The sequence below is a fragment of the Triturus cristatus genome, chromosome 5_2 (genome assembly GCF_964204655.1).
Source record: "Triturus cristatus chromosome 5_2, aTriCri1.1, whole genome shotgun sequence".
In the NCBI taxonomy this organism is placed as follows: domain Eukaryota; kingdom Metazoa; phylum Chordata; class Amphibia; order Caudata; family Salamandridae; genus Triturus; species Triturus cristatus.
The window spans coordinates 479,510,905-479,528,801 of NC_140588.1; the positions used below are offsets into that span (position 1 = coordinate 479,510,905).

General features: G+C 43.6%; 1 protein-coding gene across 6 annotated transcripts in view; it reads left to right on the forward strand.

Annotated features, from left to right (window-relative positions):
* The window catches only part of ELMO1 (engulfment and cell motility 1), a 1,282,006-nt gene that overhangs the window by 942,892 nt on the left and 321,217 nt on the right, over positions 1-17,897 (forward strand). The gene's annotated exons all lie outside the window — the stretch shown is intronic.

Consider the following 17,897-nt stretch of genomic DNA (forward strand, 5'->3'; position numbering starts at 1 on the left):
GGTCAGTAAAATACCAGAATTGCTTTCAGCTTGTTCAACTGCCTCTATTTACCTGTCTTGATAGAAAACGGCCAGTAGCGGTCAGGAAAATACCAGAATTGCTTTCTGCTGAGGGACTTTCTTTTTAAAAATTTTCTGGCAACTGCCTCTATTTAACTTTTTTGATAGAAAACGACAAGCAGAGGTCAGTAAAATACCATATTCATTTTAGCATTCTCTAGATTTCAGCCCATAGAAATTGTCTTCCACGAGCACCCGTAGACAATAATATTTTTTTCAAATCTTGTATTTTCAGTGATATGACCACCGACGGTCCTGATTTTATATTAAAAACAGAGCTTTGGTGTATACAATTTCCCACTGAAAGGCAATATTTCTCTCCATGTGTTCCAAACCTGCCGTGTTATGCAGTTTGGTACTTACTTTCCCTCCATGTTAAAGAATAGTAGATGTTTCAGCACCCAGGCTAATGTGCTGCATAGCTAAATACATATAAGGTCCCAAAAGTGAGACCGAGTTAATTGTAAATGCTTGTTTTTTAGATGCTGTGGGTTGAGAAGGGGATCCAATGGAGTTCAAACAGTTTTGGGAGGATAAGGTCAGTGGCGGCCGGCACAGATGGTGGCGGGAGTGGGGTGGGGGGAAGAAGGGATATGCTCAAATAAATAAATAAATAGCCACTTACCTTATCGCCGCGTCACGCCTCTCTGCTCCATCTCACCTCCGTCTCTCCTCCGTCGGACTCGACAGAACAGCAACTAGGAAGCACATCCAGGCTCCCCTAACCAATCACAACGCTAATTGGTCTGAGTGTCATGGTTTTACCACAACCCAGTAGTTCTTTAGTCACTATCTGGAAGAAACAGTTTGACTTTTTGTTTTTTTGGCAGTGTGTTCCTTGGGAGTGAGGTTGGAGTCCAAGGTGAAACCAAGTGACTTGGCATTCAATGAGAGTTAGTGTTTGAAGCCTTCGTTTAATGGAGTTGGTGTGTTCTGCATCTTGTTGTTTTTTCTTAACCAATAACAGGAATTCTGTCACAGCTGGGTAGAGTTTCTGCTAGGTGCTGGACATCTATGCCTGTATCAGTGTTTGAGATGTTGGATGTTTGTAGCAGAGGAGACTTTCTAGTAGAGTTGTGTAACACCGGCCTATTGGTGAATCCTGATATCTATGAGTAGAGTACCAAGATACTCAATCTAAAGGTTGAAGATAATAAAAGAAATGATGGAGCCCTGCTGGACTACACAGGTGATAGGGATCTGTTACCTGAAGTTGCCCATGTGAATGAACTGATGTCAGTTGGAAAGGATGTAAAAGAGCCAGTGAAGGAAATTGCTGGTAAATCCCATTTGAAACTCCACGGTGAGTATGAGGCTGGGGTGGTTGGATGTGCCTAAGGCAACGGTGAGGTCCAACAATATTAATAAGCAGGGGTCATCTTCTGTGATCAAAAGGTCTTTGTCTACGATGTGTAAGTTAGCGGTCTCAGTGCTGAAGTGTAGTCTGAAACCAGACTTGTAGTAATGCAGGAGTTTTTTTGAGAGCATCTCTGAACATGTCATGAGTGAGGGAGGCATTGACAGTAGTCAGTTGGGGCAAGAGAGGTGCTGTAAGTTTTTCTCTCCGTAGAGACTTTCTCACCTGGTATTGCTGCATAGGCCAGAAAAACAGCAAAATGTTATGCCTGAGTATTTTAATGTTAGCACTTTGTTGTACATCTTTGATATGAAGAAGAGGGCTTCACATTAAAACTAAGCCTGGGCAAAGCACTACGCTACGCTCGCCTAGTTTGCGAAGTTCGCGCTACTTCGCACTACGCGAACTGCATGTAGCACAGTGCGAACACGCGTAGCGTAGTGTTGCGTAGTGCTGCGGTCATTTTTTGCTTGCTCGCGGTCCTCAACATCAAGTTGGCGACCGCGAGCAAGCAAAATGACATCCCGGCGAGACTTTTTCCTTGTTTGCAATCAGCAACATCAAGTTGGCGATCGCGAGCATGGAAAATAAACCTCCCGGCGAGATTCCCAACGCGAGGAGGTCAGGTTTCTCATTGCGAGTGGTCGCGTATGCTCGCGACCGCTCGCGATGAGAAACTACCAGTTCGCATTGAGAAAGCTGCCGCTCGAGTAACAATCTACTCGAGCAGCAGAAAACTACAGCTCGCACTGTGCAAGATGCCATTTTCAATGATTGCACAGTGCCGGTTGCTTGTCCGCACTGTGCAATCATTGAAAACGACATCAGGCACAGTGCGAACAAGGTACTACGCAGTTCGCGAAGTGCTTCGCGTAGTGCGAACTGCACTTTGCGTAGCTTTGCAAAGTGCTACTTCGCGAACTACGCCCAGGGTTAATTAAAACCTGTTTTATGCCCTTTAGTGAGAATGCACTTCTTGTAAAGCAGGCACTCCCTAGAGAGCTGATAGCTGAATCCATACCTCTCCTGACCGAAACCACCCTGCATATATTTTTTTGTGATAATTGCCTTTGATACTAGAGATGTGGAATATTGACATAAGACCCTACTCAGCCGTTTTCACACCTAAGTTAAAAAATAAATATATTTGAACTCAAAATTTTCATTCACTGAACCAGAAATAGTGGAATTTTACCCTCACAAATGGGATTTAATCACAAGTAAATTAAGCAAGAGTAGTGTAATTTACGATTAGTTAAACCTGTGGTTGTCACTATATAGCTCTGCCAGCAAATGTTTGAACACCCATCAACTCAAGTTTGTCGACGTTCACTAAATATTTGCTGGCAATTTACCACTCTGGAAACAACTGAATGGCAATGGGGAGGGAGCAGCCTCAACATGTATCAGGGTGTAGCCATGTAGAAATACATACAACTAAAATGGTTACCCTCATAAGTAACTCAACTCAGCGATGAGCGCAAGGTAAGTGGTTTTCTTTCTATTTTATTTTCCCTCGTCTGTTGACTCGGCCCCCCCAACCCCGCCCCGCCGCTCTTACCTGCACCAGCTGCAACTGATACCATAGGCTGCTCCACGCAATCAAGACTGGCCCAGTTTTCCTGGGTGTGGGAACACCAAACCTGATCTACTGGCCGGTAATTTTGACTGGTAAAAAACACATGAGGCTTTGACACCAGCATCCAAGCCTCATCTCCCTGCCCTGATTTTGTTTCTAAGGCAAGGGTGGAAAATTCAATACTCCCTCCCCCTCTCCCTCATGCCAGAAGCAATCTTCCTTCTCCCTCTGCTATTTTGCCTCATCCACTCCCTCCGCCCGGCCCTGCACAGATGCTCTTGTTCCCGTTTACCACCTGATTACTACAGGTGGTAAATAGTCTGCGCACTTACTCCCTATTAAGTAGGGATTAACTCATAGGAGTAAATGTGCAAAGATCCAGTCTGAAATGTTAAGTCCAGCCTCCTAGAATCTCCACCCTAGTTCATAGTCTGGGGCAAAGCACTCAGGATTTAAGCCAATAACCTGAAATAATTGCATACTTTAGCTTGTTGTGTATCAAGAACAAATGATGCGCTCTTCCCGCACAATGCCCTGCTTGGCAAGCTTGTGCTGGATATGTCCTTCGGTCCGGAGTGACATTTCCATCTTTGCTGTTCATCTAGATGGTGGTTGCCATGTCCTGGTATTCATGGTAATCAGATTAATTTAAGATTTGTATGAACGGATATTGCACAGTGAGGTAAAAGCCCTGCTCTTTTAATGAGTGTAACATTTCAGCAGGACATTCTCCTGATAAACTAAATAAGGGAATTGTATCATGCCTTCCTGGCCTTTCACCGATACCCCAGGTTGATCCACAAGTGAAAGACTCCAGACTGTCGGTTGACCCTGTAGTTCCCAAATCACCCAATAGATTTTCATTCTTGTCTTTCCTGGAATTACTGTGGGAAACCACCTCCATTACCTTCAAGGGAAGGTCTTTGTGGCAGCGGGGGTGTAATATGCCCATTTGCAATCCCTGATAGTGAGGGAATTCTATAGCATGTCCCTTTCTGTCTCTGATATTGACTGTCTTTTTTTTTTTTATAACTCTGTTTATTAGTACAATGAAGCATGATGGCCGTTACACGCAGGAAATCGTTACAGTGTTACATAGTCAGGATCGCATACAGATGTCACAACTTTCGATGTTATATAGTACAAGATATGCACATTACATATCAAATTAAGGCGTTAATGGTTCGTCAAGAAGTGGGATCAGGGGAGATATTGACTGTCTGAAGTCTGTAGCACTGAATAGTATCACCTGGAGTCTCTTTGGATGATTAGTGTCAACATATAATTAAATTGCTTAGATTTTGCCACTGGGACCTAGGGGTGTAAGATATATCAATATTTGCTCCCTGGATCCAGTGTGATCTTGTTTCATACCAGTACAAGTCAGATATTAAAATAGCACTATGGACACTACTTTAATACTTTTCTTGTACCACCCTCCCATTTTGTTATTCAAATGTTGTATTTAAATGTTGTTTTATCGATTCTGACTAAAAAGTAGAAGCCCTACATACACTGGGAACTAGGACTGCAGTTTGTCGTAATATGGCTGCACCCTGGAGGAGGATTAAGAGTTACAATCCCTGTCTTTGGAATAAACCTATCCGGGTAGTATTCGACTGAAGCTGTTCTGATGGGTTTTCCAAGTTTCCCCTGCATTGGATGTTGAGAAAACCCCCACACACTTGATGTTATGATTGTTGTATGGTTCATGTTTATTTTGCAACGGTTTTTGGTTACTTGGTCAATCTGAATAATCATGCTACTGTTCATCTTTAAACTGTCCCTGCAAAGAGGATAATGGAAACATGATCTGGTCTTAATGAGTACGCTGTGCTTTATGCAAATCTCAGCCTTTGTGCAGCAGACCTATTAATTGAATGCTACTCATCACACAATATACAAGTAACATTCCATTAATAATGAAAAAAGAACATACAAGCCAGTGTGTCACTAAATGACAATCAAGTGTTAAATTAAGATTGGGCATAAAAGTTAAAAATGTTAGATAACCAGATTACAATAAATTTTTCCTGCTTGTACACAATTCGAAATATACAGGAAAACTGCACGTGGGAATCTTAAAAGCATCACTGCACACAAAATGTATCCTGTAGTATTTAAGTGCAAATAAATCCGCAAACATTTGTAATTATGTTGTTGCCATATGTTACACCACATTTATGTGCATTAAACATAAAAATATACAGTAACTCTTTTTCCACCAAAACTTATTACCTCCTGATTGTGCTCTGAATTCTGCCGTTAATAGTTATTGAGTAATGGAATATTCCATCACATATTATCTTATGTTGTTGCTACTGAACGCAGGCAATGATTGTTGCGCTATTGCTCTTTACCCTACACTCAATTACGCGCTGACCCTTTGGCAACTAGCAGCTTCTATTGTACTTGCCACCCTGAAGCTCCCTGGGCTGGGCCTTTGGATTCTTTGGTTGGCTAAATCATGTTGGAGTCATTCCCAGCCGGGTTTCTATTCTTAAATACCCTGATTCTCTCACTATGTGCCTTGAACTGTCCTTTTTCCTGATTATGGCCAACAAGTAGAAATTGACTAGAAGCAATGTCAACATCGCATACACATCCATAAGATTAGTAATTGTGAACCTATAGTAGATGTTTCAGATGTCCTTTGGTGTTTTTACTATATAGACAATTGTGTATTCCCGCCTATGTCACTGTGTAATCACCAGTGCATACAACGTATGTCCTTTCCTGTCCAAGAATCTTCATTATTAAAGTTCTTTATGTCAAATGGATTAAAGATGCTGTACTTTTTAAATTTGAAAATTACATTGATTGTGATAGGTTGATATATACTCTCCCCTATGTTAAAGCCTTACCTATATTTCCTAAATACCCTCTCAAAATTCTTACCTCAAGTGACCCATGTTTCAGATAATTCAGAATGCACAAGGTCCCTAATTGGTCCACAGGACAGGTCATTTTCTGGATACTGCTTTGATTTGTCTAAGACTTAGGGCCTTATTTAAATCTCGGCGGATGGAATACTCCGTCACAAACATGATGGATATCTAATCCTCCGTATTACGATCTCCATAGGATGTAAAGGGATCGTAATATGGCAGACGGGATTTTCGTCACTTTTGTGATGGAGTATTCCCCTCCGCCAAGATCTAAATTAGGCCCTTCACTTTGGTGATAAGCTTTCGGATGATCAATTTTAGGAGGAGTCATTAACAGGAAAGGAATGTTGTGCAGGAGTGACAGCCTTGACAAAACCAATCTCACTTCAAATTGGTGAACTAGCTGAGTGAATTTAATCTGAAATGCACTTGTTGAGAGACATTAAAGATATTGGAATGCATTCATTACCAATTACTTGGGGTTTAATTGAGACCGATCAATCGGAAAGAATATGCGGGATCTTTGGGCACTTTTCCTACAGACAATACCTATTCGCAAAAATGTTTTTTTGTATTTGCCAATTTCCAGGCTTCCATTGACAGGGATGTTTATTTTTTCATACATTAGATACGAAGTCGAATAAAAAAGTGAACTTTCCATGATTACTTTGTTCAAAGGGAAAAAGGAATAAAACTAAGTGACAAATGACCTAGCTAGCTAGCCGCTCACTGGAACTCAGCACTACACCTTTAAAGTAGGATGCTGCTGCATATCCAATCACACCCTACAATGCAATTATTGTAGTGCTTTTCTGCTCGTGTGATCAGGATCACTGAGCTCTGGATTCTGCCCATTTAGATTTTTCCAACAGGAAAAAACTTTTTGTTTATAACTCAAAGGGCCAGATGTACGACCCTAAATTGCATGCGCACACGGGTTTGCGACCCCAAGGGACCCCTTCCCTTTGTGACTGGCTCCAAAAATATTTTTTAAGGGCAGGCAGTGGTCCCAGGGAACAGTACCTGCCCTTAAAAAATGAAACAAAAACGTTTTTTTTTTTTTTTAAATGCATCCCGTTTTCCTTTAAGGGAAATGGGCTGCATTAAAAAAAAAGAAAAAAAGAAAAACAGCTTTATTGAAAAGCAGTCCCAGACATGGAGGTCTGCTATGGAGGTCTGCTGCACCCAGCAGGCCACCATAACTGGGAGGGCCAGCCATTCCTAATGGGGTCGCAAATTGCGAGTGACTCATGAATATAGTTAAGGCATGCAATTTACCACCCCATTGGGAATCACAAACAGTGACACTGTTGTACATGGCATTTAGCGACTCTCAAATATGTGACTCGCAATTGAGCACAATTTGGGAGTCGCTAAATGCCCTGGTCGTACATCTGGCCCCAAGTCTTTTGAAGACAGGCTATTTACCAGCCGTTGCTAACTTGAAATGTTTTATTTTTTGGTCATCTTCTTAAAGGAATCCTTTCACTGTTTGTGAAGTGCTTGTCAGAGGAGGAAATTAGCTAAAGATTCTCACTCATTGCATATACTCTGTGCTCTAGATTCAAACGATGTCCAGGTGGGCAACTAAATTTGAAAATGATGTATGGCGTGCATTTGTCTCTTGGGCCTTCCTGGAAACTGTTTCCTCTGACTCACCAGTCTCCTCTGTTGACTACCTTTTGGAGGAGTCATCATGATCTTGAGCATTGGTATTGTTATGGTTTTGATTGGCTTATTACCTATAGAGAGGAATCCATACCTCAAACAAACATTGGTAAAGCCAATAAGTGTTGCAAATGCAAGAGCTATTGGCTTGACCAATGTGTTTTAGCTATGTTGTATACCAGCATGGCTGCAGTTCAGCATTGCTAAAGGTTTGTGGCAAAGAGGAGAGTGGCGTGTAGTGACATAGGGTGGAGAGTCATAGATTGGTATAGAGAGTCGTAGAGTGGCATAGAGTGTCATAGAGTGAGGTGGAGTAGAGTAGAGGGGCATAAAGAGGAGTGGCATTGGTTAGATGGGTGTAGAGTGGAGTAGAAGGGAATAGGGTGGCATGGAGTGGAGTAAAGTGTTGTAGAGTTAAGTGTAGTGCTGTGGAGTGGAGGGGCATAGTATACAGTATCATAGCTTGGAGTGGTGTAGAGTGGAGTATCGTGTTATAGAGGGGAGTATCATTGAGTGGAGTGTCAGAGTGGCCTGGAGTGAAGTGGCATAGAATATCATACAGTGGCGTGTAGTGGAGTGGAATAGTGTCATAGTGTGGTGGAGTGGAGTGGAGTGGAGTGGAGTGGAGTGTTGTAATAGAGTGGAGGGGCATAGAGTGGCGTGGAGTAGAATGGGGTGGCCTGGAGTGTCAGGAAGGAAAGTGTCATAGAGTGGAGTGGAGTAGCAGTAAATGGATAAAAGTGTCAGAGTGGAGCAGGGTAGCGTGGAGTGGCAAAGAGTGGAGTAACGTGGCATAAAGTGGAATGGAGTAAAGTGAGTGTCATGGCGTGGCATAGAGTGGAGCGTTATTGAGTGAGCTGGCCTAGACTGAAGTCGGTTAGAGTGTCGTAGAGCATTGTGGAGTAGGGTGAAATGGAGTAGAGGATAGTGGAGTATTGTGGTGTGGCATAGAGTGAAGTATCGTAGAGTGGAGTGGCGTAGCATATAGGTGAGTAAAGTGTTGTGTTGTAGAGTGGACTGGCATAGAGTGGAGTAGTGTTGTAGACTGAATAATGGATGGTGTGGTATCTCACTGCCATTACAGACAACACATTTCCAATTGAAATGACCATTACATTTGCACACACAGTTTAACTTTTAAAACTATACAGTGCATAAACAATGATGTGTTGAAATGGCATCACCAATTATATTGATTTGTTTTGATCATATTTAAATATTTTTTCCTCCACACTTCAGAATTACAAAAAAAATGTGCTTCATTTGTGCTTTTCTAATTCTGATTTCTTCTGAAATATTTGCACAGTTCATTTACATTTTGTTATGTGCTTGAAAAACATAACATCCTAAAGTATTTCCTCTCATTTGGGTAGCCAGCAGGTTTTGTCACATAAACTCTCTCACTTTGAAGTCAGAGGAAGAAATGTAGGCACCAAGCTCCCTGGAAGACAGAGCTTGACATTTGACCTCAGTCTTTGAATGTCCAGCACATGGGACAAGATGAAAACATAATTTAAAGGCCTGTTTACAGAAAATGAGCACTCATGGAAGAATACACGGAGCGATGGTGAACAGGCTGTGCTCCGCTGGAGGGACTAACTCAATCTGGATATCCTAAAACAAATAAATCCAGCAAATAAAAATCATCAGATGTGAATTATTATTCACAAAGCCAATGGTAAACAATGGGTGCAATGCATTCTCAGGGAAGCTTTTAGAATATTCCCAAGATATCTTTGCAAACCGGGCTTTGGCCTAAAAAGGAATTCCGCTATGTGTGTATTCCACTGGATATGGGAAAACTTCCTTTCGTTCCAATGGGGTTAGTTTAGAATCCTACATAAAATAACAGTCAGACTCCGTAAGGCTCATATGAAGAAATAAATGTTTACTATATGTGAACACAGGGACAGCTGGCATAGTAACCAAGTGTGTAAATTGCAGAAGTTCACCACAGTTTTTTATTCCTGCTGTTAGACCTCGCATATCTTGGCGTGATTACCCCTGACTTTTTGCCTCTACCACCTTTGCATTTAGATGCTTTGGGGTACTTTACCACTGCTGATCAGTGTCAAAGTACAGGAGTTCCCAATATAAAATATATGGAGATTGGTTGCCCATGATTGGCATGTTTGCCTCATTGGTAAAAGTCCCTAGTGATGTGCACTGTGTGTGCAAGGGCTAGTAATACAAGGGCTCACAGAGAAGGGAACTCAGGTCTTCAGTGTAGGGCCTGCGCGCAGAATGCTAAATTAGCATGTTGTCCTGACAAGTGCAACCACTTGTAAGGCCTGACTTTCCCTTTTACATACACATGGGGCACCCCGGTGGTAGGTCCCAGGTAACTCCTGGGCAGGGTGAAGTGTAGGTAAAAGGCAGAACATAAACTGAGGTGTGTGTTATGTTCTGGCAGTGAAAAACTCTCCATTTCGTTTTTCACTGCTGAAAGGCCATTATGCCCATAGGACAGAATGGGGGAGGCTGGGTGTTGTGTTTTGTAGCCTAGTTTCCTGTCAGTTTATAATGGAGAGGTGATGTTTGGTATGTGTGAACTCAGTGTCATAATGCATCTTTCTGTAAAGGTGTTTTTGTCGCTGAGTGTTTGTAAACCACTCTTTTAGAATGTGGCTGAGTTTTGTACTCTGAGCATTTCTGTGTGTTTCTGAAATGTGGACTGTCTGTCTGGAATTGAAAGGTGAGAGGAGCTGGGAGAGGTCTTGACCCAGGGAGAGGTTGAGATAGCACCAGGCTGGCCTACATCTGGAGAGTAGGGGGAGGAGAAGCCCGGGAGGTGAAAAGGCCTGGGCTGGTGCTATAAACCAATTGACCCATCTCTTGCTGAGTGATTAACCCCTTGGCTGCGGCAGGAATTCCGCCGCAGCGCTGGGGGGGGTTTGGGGGCAGAACGGTGGCACTGTGCTCAAGACGGAGCCACTCCGTCATGAGTCACGGTTGAGCTGTGCTCATGACGGAGTAGTTCCGTCACGACTCCGCCCACTGCGCTAATCGCCCGCACAGGCGAGGAATTAGCGCCACAGGGCGGAGCGGCGGCCAACGGCTGCAGCATGACAGAACCACTCCGTCATGAGCAAACGGCACCCGTGGCTCATGACGGAGTGGTTCCATCATGAGCGGCGAAGGGGTTAAGGATCCAGACTCCCAGTATCCAAACTAATTACAGTCCTGGCCAATAATGCATATAAAATGCACGCGCATGCATGCACACAGTAACCACATTCCATCTTTCAATGTGTACTCCTTCCTTCAAATACAAATGTATTTTGGAGTATGATTCACATTCATAGCCATCTATGACCATGAACTACAGCTTTATATCCAGATGAGCTTAAAAAGAATTGTGCTTAGAAATGACGTGTTCTTGTATTCCGTAAACAACACTCCCGTGACTATGGTCTTCCTGCCTGGGGCATTCAGTTCACATCTTTTCCTACTCCTGCGTGGCATATCTACTATTACTACAGGTTGAAAATGACAAGGTCGACGGAGGCGTTATATTGTTTAGAATAACACAATACATTTCAGAGCCAGCTATCAAGGGCATTTTTCTGTTCTCTTTGAATCACTGAATGGGGAAAATGTCGGAAAAATAACCACCAGCATCTAATAGAGCAACATCGATTAAATGAACATGACAGATCATGAAAGAAAACTTGTACAACCTTTCTAGGCACATGCATTCACTTTACTTGATAGAGAATTATCCTTTGTGAGCATCGCATACATTTACTAATTGTGTGTTCGGAGGTAAAGTTAGTGGCAGCATTTCTGAAATCCGAATTGGTATTCTGCTTTTAAATTTCAGCCCTTTCCTCTGTGATAGGGAAACCCTTAACCTTTGAGAAGCATGGTATGTCCACATGAATTGGATTCGTTGTTGTTAACAGTGATGTAATACGGAATTCCCTCATTCTAAGAATCCAGATACCCTAAATATCTGAGGGCTGTGGAGGCCAATACATGAGCACCAGTGTATGCTGGCAGTCCTGAGGGTGGTAGGCCAAGTGAGTGAAAAAAATAAATAAGAATACGTAAAATAAAACACTTACCTTCTTGCAAGGAGCTGAAGTCCTCCGGCGTCTTCTCTCCTCGAGGTAGGCTTCCAAGCCAATCCTGGCGCTACTCTCATACTCATAAGAGCAGCGCCCTGATTGGAGGGAGCGACTGCTGTCCGTGCTCCCAAGGGCACTGAATACCAGCACTTACTCTCAACCCATCTGTCTTAAGGCATCTGGCTTGAGAGTTTTAAAGTGCGCATGTCTGACTGGCCATCGAAAGTCAAGTGCAAAAGGCAGCCTACCCTCCTCCCTGCTGCAGCCATTTGGCCCCGCCCGCCCCACCCTGACACTCTACTTGGTACAGAGTGAGGAAAAATAAATGGTAATGGACAAGCTTCATTACTATTTATTTTCCTTCTCTGGGGGCATTTCAGTGGGGCGATGCATCTCCGCTATAATGAAGAAGCCGCCCCTGATGGGTACGCATATCTACCACGCCATCTGGCACCTTGTTGATGAGCATATCATAGTGTAAGGTTTATGCATGGTTGGTTGGGTAGAATAATCGGGGAATCCCACATTTTCATCTGTGTAATGGAAGGTACCCACTGCTCTCTAATGTATCCCACTTCTGATCTGGTCAGAATTAGCACGTCAAAGTATCAATAGTTTGTGGTGGGATCTGTACAGAACAATACATTAGCCAGTAGGAAAGCTGACTAAAATTGAGCAATCCAATTCTACGCAATGCAGCAAGCAGGAATCGGAGAACTTGTGGCTTGGGACCACAATTACAGATCAAAGCCCGATGACCAGCAGCAGCGCCACAGGTATGACGTGACAAGACAACAGGTTGGTTGACATGAAGCCTGTTGGAATGGACTAGTTACTCTGCATGATTGACAGTTGTCTCAATGAAAGGGCCCATATGACTTTCCATTTCCCCTTAAACTTGTCTAATGCTGAGGAACATTTATAAGTCTGTTTTGTTGCATTTCCAACAGAAATGCAAGGGTTCAGATTACACTACAATACAGCATAGCAGAAAGTATCTGTACATAAACCAGCTGCTGAGTTAATGAGATTGGGTGTTTGTCGTAGCCAGCACCTTTTTTTCTCACACGTTATAGTTTTTTTTGGGAGGTTGCACTCTATGAGCCTCAGCACAAAAGTCTTGTTTTTCACAGTGAGTCACTGACTTAAGAGGTGCAATGAAAACACATAAAAGTTGACTTGAGTTTGCGGATGATGAAGCAGCAAAGCTTTTAGGAATGCAGAAGACATTTGGAAGAAAATTAGGGATTTTTTTAGTAAGACGAGAGAGCAGTGAAAACAAGAGTTGGGAATAGACTCACAAGTTTTGTTTGCATGACTGAGCTATCTTGATGAATGTGTGCATAAATCTTGGAAGGCTCAATAGGATTTGCTGGGACAATGGTAGGAGCCAAAGAGGCTATGAGACATCTGAAGCAATGTTGTAGCTTGTTGACATCATGTGCCTGCTTACCTGTTTTTTTTTTAGGAATAATGGACTTAGGAGGCTGGCTTAGTATATGGTGCACACGTATTTAGGTGAAGCTGCACAAATCTAGACAACCCTTATGGTGATTTTAGTTGTCTAAGTGGTATCTGTGGAGAGAAGCCGTCAGGCTTAGTCCAGAAGGAGTGGTAAGCAGCTTGTTTTACCAGATCTAATCATATAGTGTAGATTAAATGAATAAGAACCACCCAGTGTATTTATAAAAATGTCTGTTTATTATACAACACTCACTAGCACATTGGTATATCTCCTACACAGAGATATCAACACAAATACACACAATACTTCAATTGTAAATCAGGTAAGTAAGCACAATACACAGTGGTCACCAGGGGAAGACCAAATAATATACTAAGAAAGTGGATTTCAAACTGCGACTGATGTCGGGACTTGGACCAGGCAACTCAGAAGAGTGGGGGACACAAGGAACCACCCAAGGTAAGTACCCTGAAACCACACGGAGGCTGTGTGCAGAGTGTAAACACAGCTGCGTACTCAATAGAAGTCAACAGAAATTTGCAGTTTTGAAGAAGGACCCTTTCCAGTGGACCCTGAAGAAACCCAGTGGAAGGCAGAAGTTTGGAGAGTCTCCCCATCTGTGGATACCCCAGGAACCAGTATACCTACACCAGGGAAGCTGGGTGAATAGGTGCGAAGTGATGTTGGAAACCACTATAGACCACAATGGAGGACTTCAGTAAAGATGCCACTGGCGAAGACTGTGCAAGAGTCCGGTGGAATCCAAGGGTGGATTCTTGAAGAGAAGAACCTGCAAGAATAGGGGACAGAGTCTATGCCACTCAGAGGTGACCAGGAGGCATGGAAGAGCAATGACTACCGATGATGGAGGAGTGATGACTGTGACCTTGTCGCTGCAGCTGTGAGGACCAGGCGACACTGTGGAAGACCTGGAGCCACTCATGAGCTGTCCCAAGTCAGAAGTCGAGAGCCAGGTGGTCGGTGTCCGGTGGGAGCACCAACAAGTCTTGGCACCAGCAACAAACCTGTAAAATGATGGAGCAACGTTGGGACTAGCAAGGTTCAAGGGACTGACCAAGTGCCAGAAAGTCAGAGCAGGCCCGAGCAAGCAAGGAAGCCCACTGAAGCAAGGGAAAACCTTTGAGAGGACCCACAGGCCATAGGCACATGAGTCGCAAGAGGACCTCGAGCAGCTCACCAAAGATGAAGGCCCACAGTGCAGAGGATGTGGTGAGGATGATGATCTTGGCAGGAAGAGATGCTGGAGGCTGGAGCTCCTTGGAGACCGAAGATCCCTGGAATGCAAAGCCAGCAAGCCTTGGCAATGGCAAGTCGACGTGGTGCACAGGGGTTCGGTCTTAGAGGTTCCAACGAGGGATATGGGCCTCAAAATTGCAGAGAGAACAGGTGAGGCCTTGAGGGAGTTGCAGAACTACCACCTGTGTTGCTGAGCCTTTTGAAGTCTGTGGGAGGTCAGGAGTAGCAGACCGGTCAGCTTTGTTGCGGTGCCTGCCGATGCAGGGGAGTGACTCCTTCACCCCACGGGAGATTACTTTGCATGCCTTGACTCCACGGGAGATTACTTTAGGTGCCTTGATGCCACAGGTCTGCTGAAGATCCTAGAAGAAGCACAGATGATGAAGAAGACTTGTAGGACAGCAAGAGCAGGAGGAGCATCAGGAGTCTTCCTTGATGCAGTCTTGGTTCCAGGCGATGTCCGGAGAAGTCCAAGTGTCCAGACAGTCGAAGAGTGACGTTGTTTACGGGTTGAGTCAGGTCCCATGACGAACCTGAGAACCCACCCAGACGCAAGAAAGGGGTTAGGATGACTCAGGGTAGCGGTTGGACAGATACTCCGGTGTCTTTTGTCCAGTTTTGCGCCAGAGCTGGAGCCAGGAGCTCCCAGAACTGGTTCTATAAGAGTATGCAAGGACGGCACCAAATGTGCCCTTCAAAGCAGTCTGATGGTGCTAGCAAGTGCCCCCACCCCAGCCTAATACACTAAGTCTTGTCTGGGAGGTGGTCACACCTCCCTGTGACAGGAAACCTATTGTTCTACCTCCCCTTGCTCAAGCTGAGCTCAGCAATAGGAGGGCAGAATCGTGTCTGGGGTCGACAGCAGCACTAGCTTGCTGGCAGATGATGGAAGGCTGTTACCAGGAGTACTGGGGGCTTCCCGGAGGAGCCCATCAGTGCATGGAATCATACCTCCAACACTGATAACTGTATGATTTCAACATGTTTGATACCAAACATTCCCAGGTTTAGCACAGCCAATATATAGTTAGCATCGCATGACGACGCAAGGCAACTATATGTATCAACATGACTGACCACATTTACAAAGCATGGAGAATCGTCCCTGGGGTTTTTAGGGGGTGTCCTGCACGGGGCCCTCACACTTATAACCCAGCACCCTGCTTTCAGGATTGAAAGGCGTGCCTTAGGGGTGACTTATAGGTTTTAAGTGTAGTGACCTTCCATATAAGAAAACCTATACCTTTCGTAAGCGGTGCTAGTACCAGCTTACACAGGGTGCAATGGCAGGCCTGTAGTCACAGTTTGAGTGGTCTCTCATGGGTGGCATAATATATGCTGCAGCTTATGGGAGACCCCTGGTGTACCTATTCCATGGGTACCTTAGTACCATATACTAGGGACTTACATAGGTACACCAGTAGCCATTTGTGGAGGTATCAAAGTACTTACCATGTCAAATTCAAGAGGAAGCCTGATTAGCAGGATCCCAGCCAGACTACATAACAGAATCAATATGCTGTCCACATAGATACTATAACATCCCCCTGACTCCTTTGCTCTCAAAAGCCACTGACTCCAGCAGCTTGTGAAGAGCCTGCTTGTCTCTTGATTTGCCCCTGCCTCTCTTTCCCATGTCAACTGTAAGCACTTTTGGTCAGAATGTAAGGCAACTCAAATATGGGGTCTTGAGATCCAAATTTACCATTTAATCCAGAGAAATCAGCATATATTTTCCGAGGTGAATGTCCTCCATCTTAAGGTAGAGTACACACCGCTTGCTGAGATTTTCCAACTTCATTTCAGGTCTCGCATCTCTTCTTTTTACAGATGAGATTAAGGTTGCAGACAAACCCTCATCTGTTGCATACCACTCTAGACACTTTTCACATGCTCCATGGCTTCCAAAGTCATCAGTTTTCTTTAGGCAGGAAGAATGCAACATATGTGGCTCATAACGTGGCACTTGGAGGTCATCAATTTCGTCCGTAAAGCCTACCATGTCAGAAAGCATAGAGGGAAGCTCTGCTTTCCATCATCTTGTGATCCTGCTCCCTCCTTCTTTTTCGCATAAATTGGACATCCATTCAGGACTCTCCGAATAAAGAACTAATCTTTAAATTTTATGTGTTCTACTCCTGAACTGTCATCTATTTTGGAAGCAAAGGTTCGTGACTTAAACAGAGGTAGTTAAGTCATTGTAGGAAGAACTGGTGGGGCGGCCTTTGCGTCAGATGTGTGTAGAATTGCCCTCTTTTTTCTAACTTTTGGGATTATTTTAGTCCAGCTACATACCCTTTGCAAATTTTACTCCCTGCCATGATCATTGTCCGTGCCATTTGTGTCATCTTCATATCTAGTCTTCTTTCTAATATAATTAATAAAATTCTTAATCTGGTGTTGATCAATAATCATGTTGCCCGTTGGGTTTCTACTTTCTTAAATTATTTTTTCGACCAGAACTAAAGCTGAAATCACTTACTCTGTAATATTTTGAGGTTTTACCATTTAAGCAAGTTTGTCCTGTTAAGTGTCCAGGTGAAGCCTCAGTCATCCCCAAGAATCAGATCTGGTCCTTAATTAAGAACTCCATATTTTTGGTCCATTAATAGTTCAGCACGTGCAACATCCTGGGCGTACCATGATGGGTCTTCAGCCACATAACGTTCACAATCATGTGGCATGCACTTCAGTGGCATTCCTAAATGCTGCTGCCACATGTACATTGACAGGCACACACATTTACACATACACGCTCTCTCACATGCTTACTCACACATTCACTCACATGCTCACTCACACATTCACTCACATGCTCACTCACCCTCTCATCCCCTATCTTCCAGTTCTTCTCTTTTCCATCTGCTCTGCACGGCTTCAGTGGAACCCTTCGCATTCCCTGCGTGGCATACATCATACAAATAGGGCTACCCTCTACTGATATTCATGACTATTTAGCCACATAGATTTATGCAGAGATTATATTGTATATCCTTAAAAACATCTAGGCTAGCATTACTGTCTCTGCACCAAAAATGAATCCAGAGAGATCATACAGATATATGGGTTTATATTGTACACAGTTATTCCTCAGACTGAGATCAAAAGGAATTAAATGTCCATTTATTTACAATAGAGGTGCTTTTTGATCCGTGTTTGGAGCAGAGAGTTATTGGTTTTCCACTTCTGAAAACTAAAAGTGCATATAAACATGAACAGTGTATTGTCCAAGGGGGAGACTAACAAAATGCCCGTGCTCAACTTTCACCCAATGTTCGGTAGTAACAGGAAACCCATTTTGTAAAAATTGGTGTTTAGGTCATAAGTAGTTCCATTTAGGATTTGTTTTTGTAGACAGTTGTTTTTGAACAATACATGAAATGTATCAGAAAGGAGTTAAAACAAAGACTACGGCTGTAATTCCAAATGATGAACTAGAAACATTAAGTTGCACTGTCCTAATAGTACTTAGCAACTGTACGTGTCCAATGAGTCCATCTAATGCGTTCTTGGGATGACACTGTGTCCCCTGCATGTTGTACATGTATGTCTC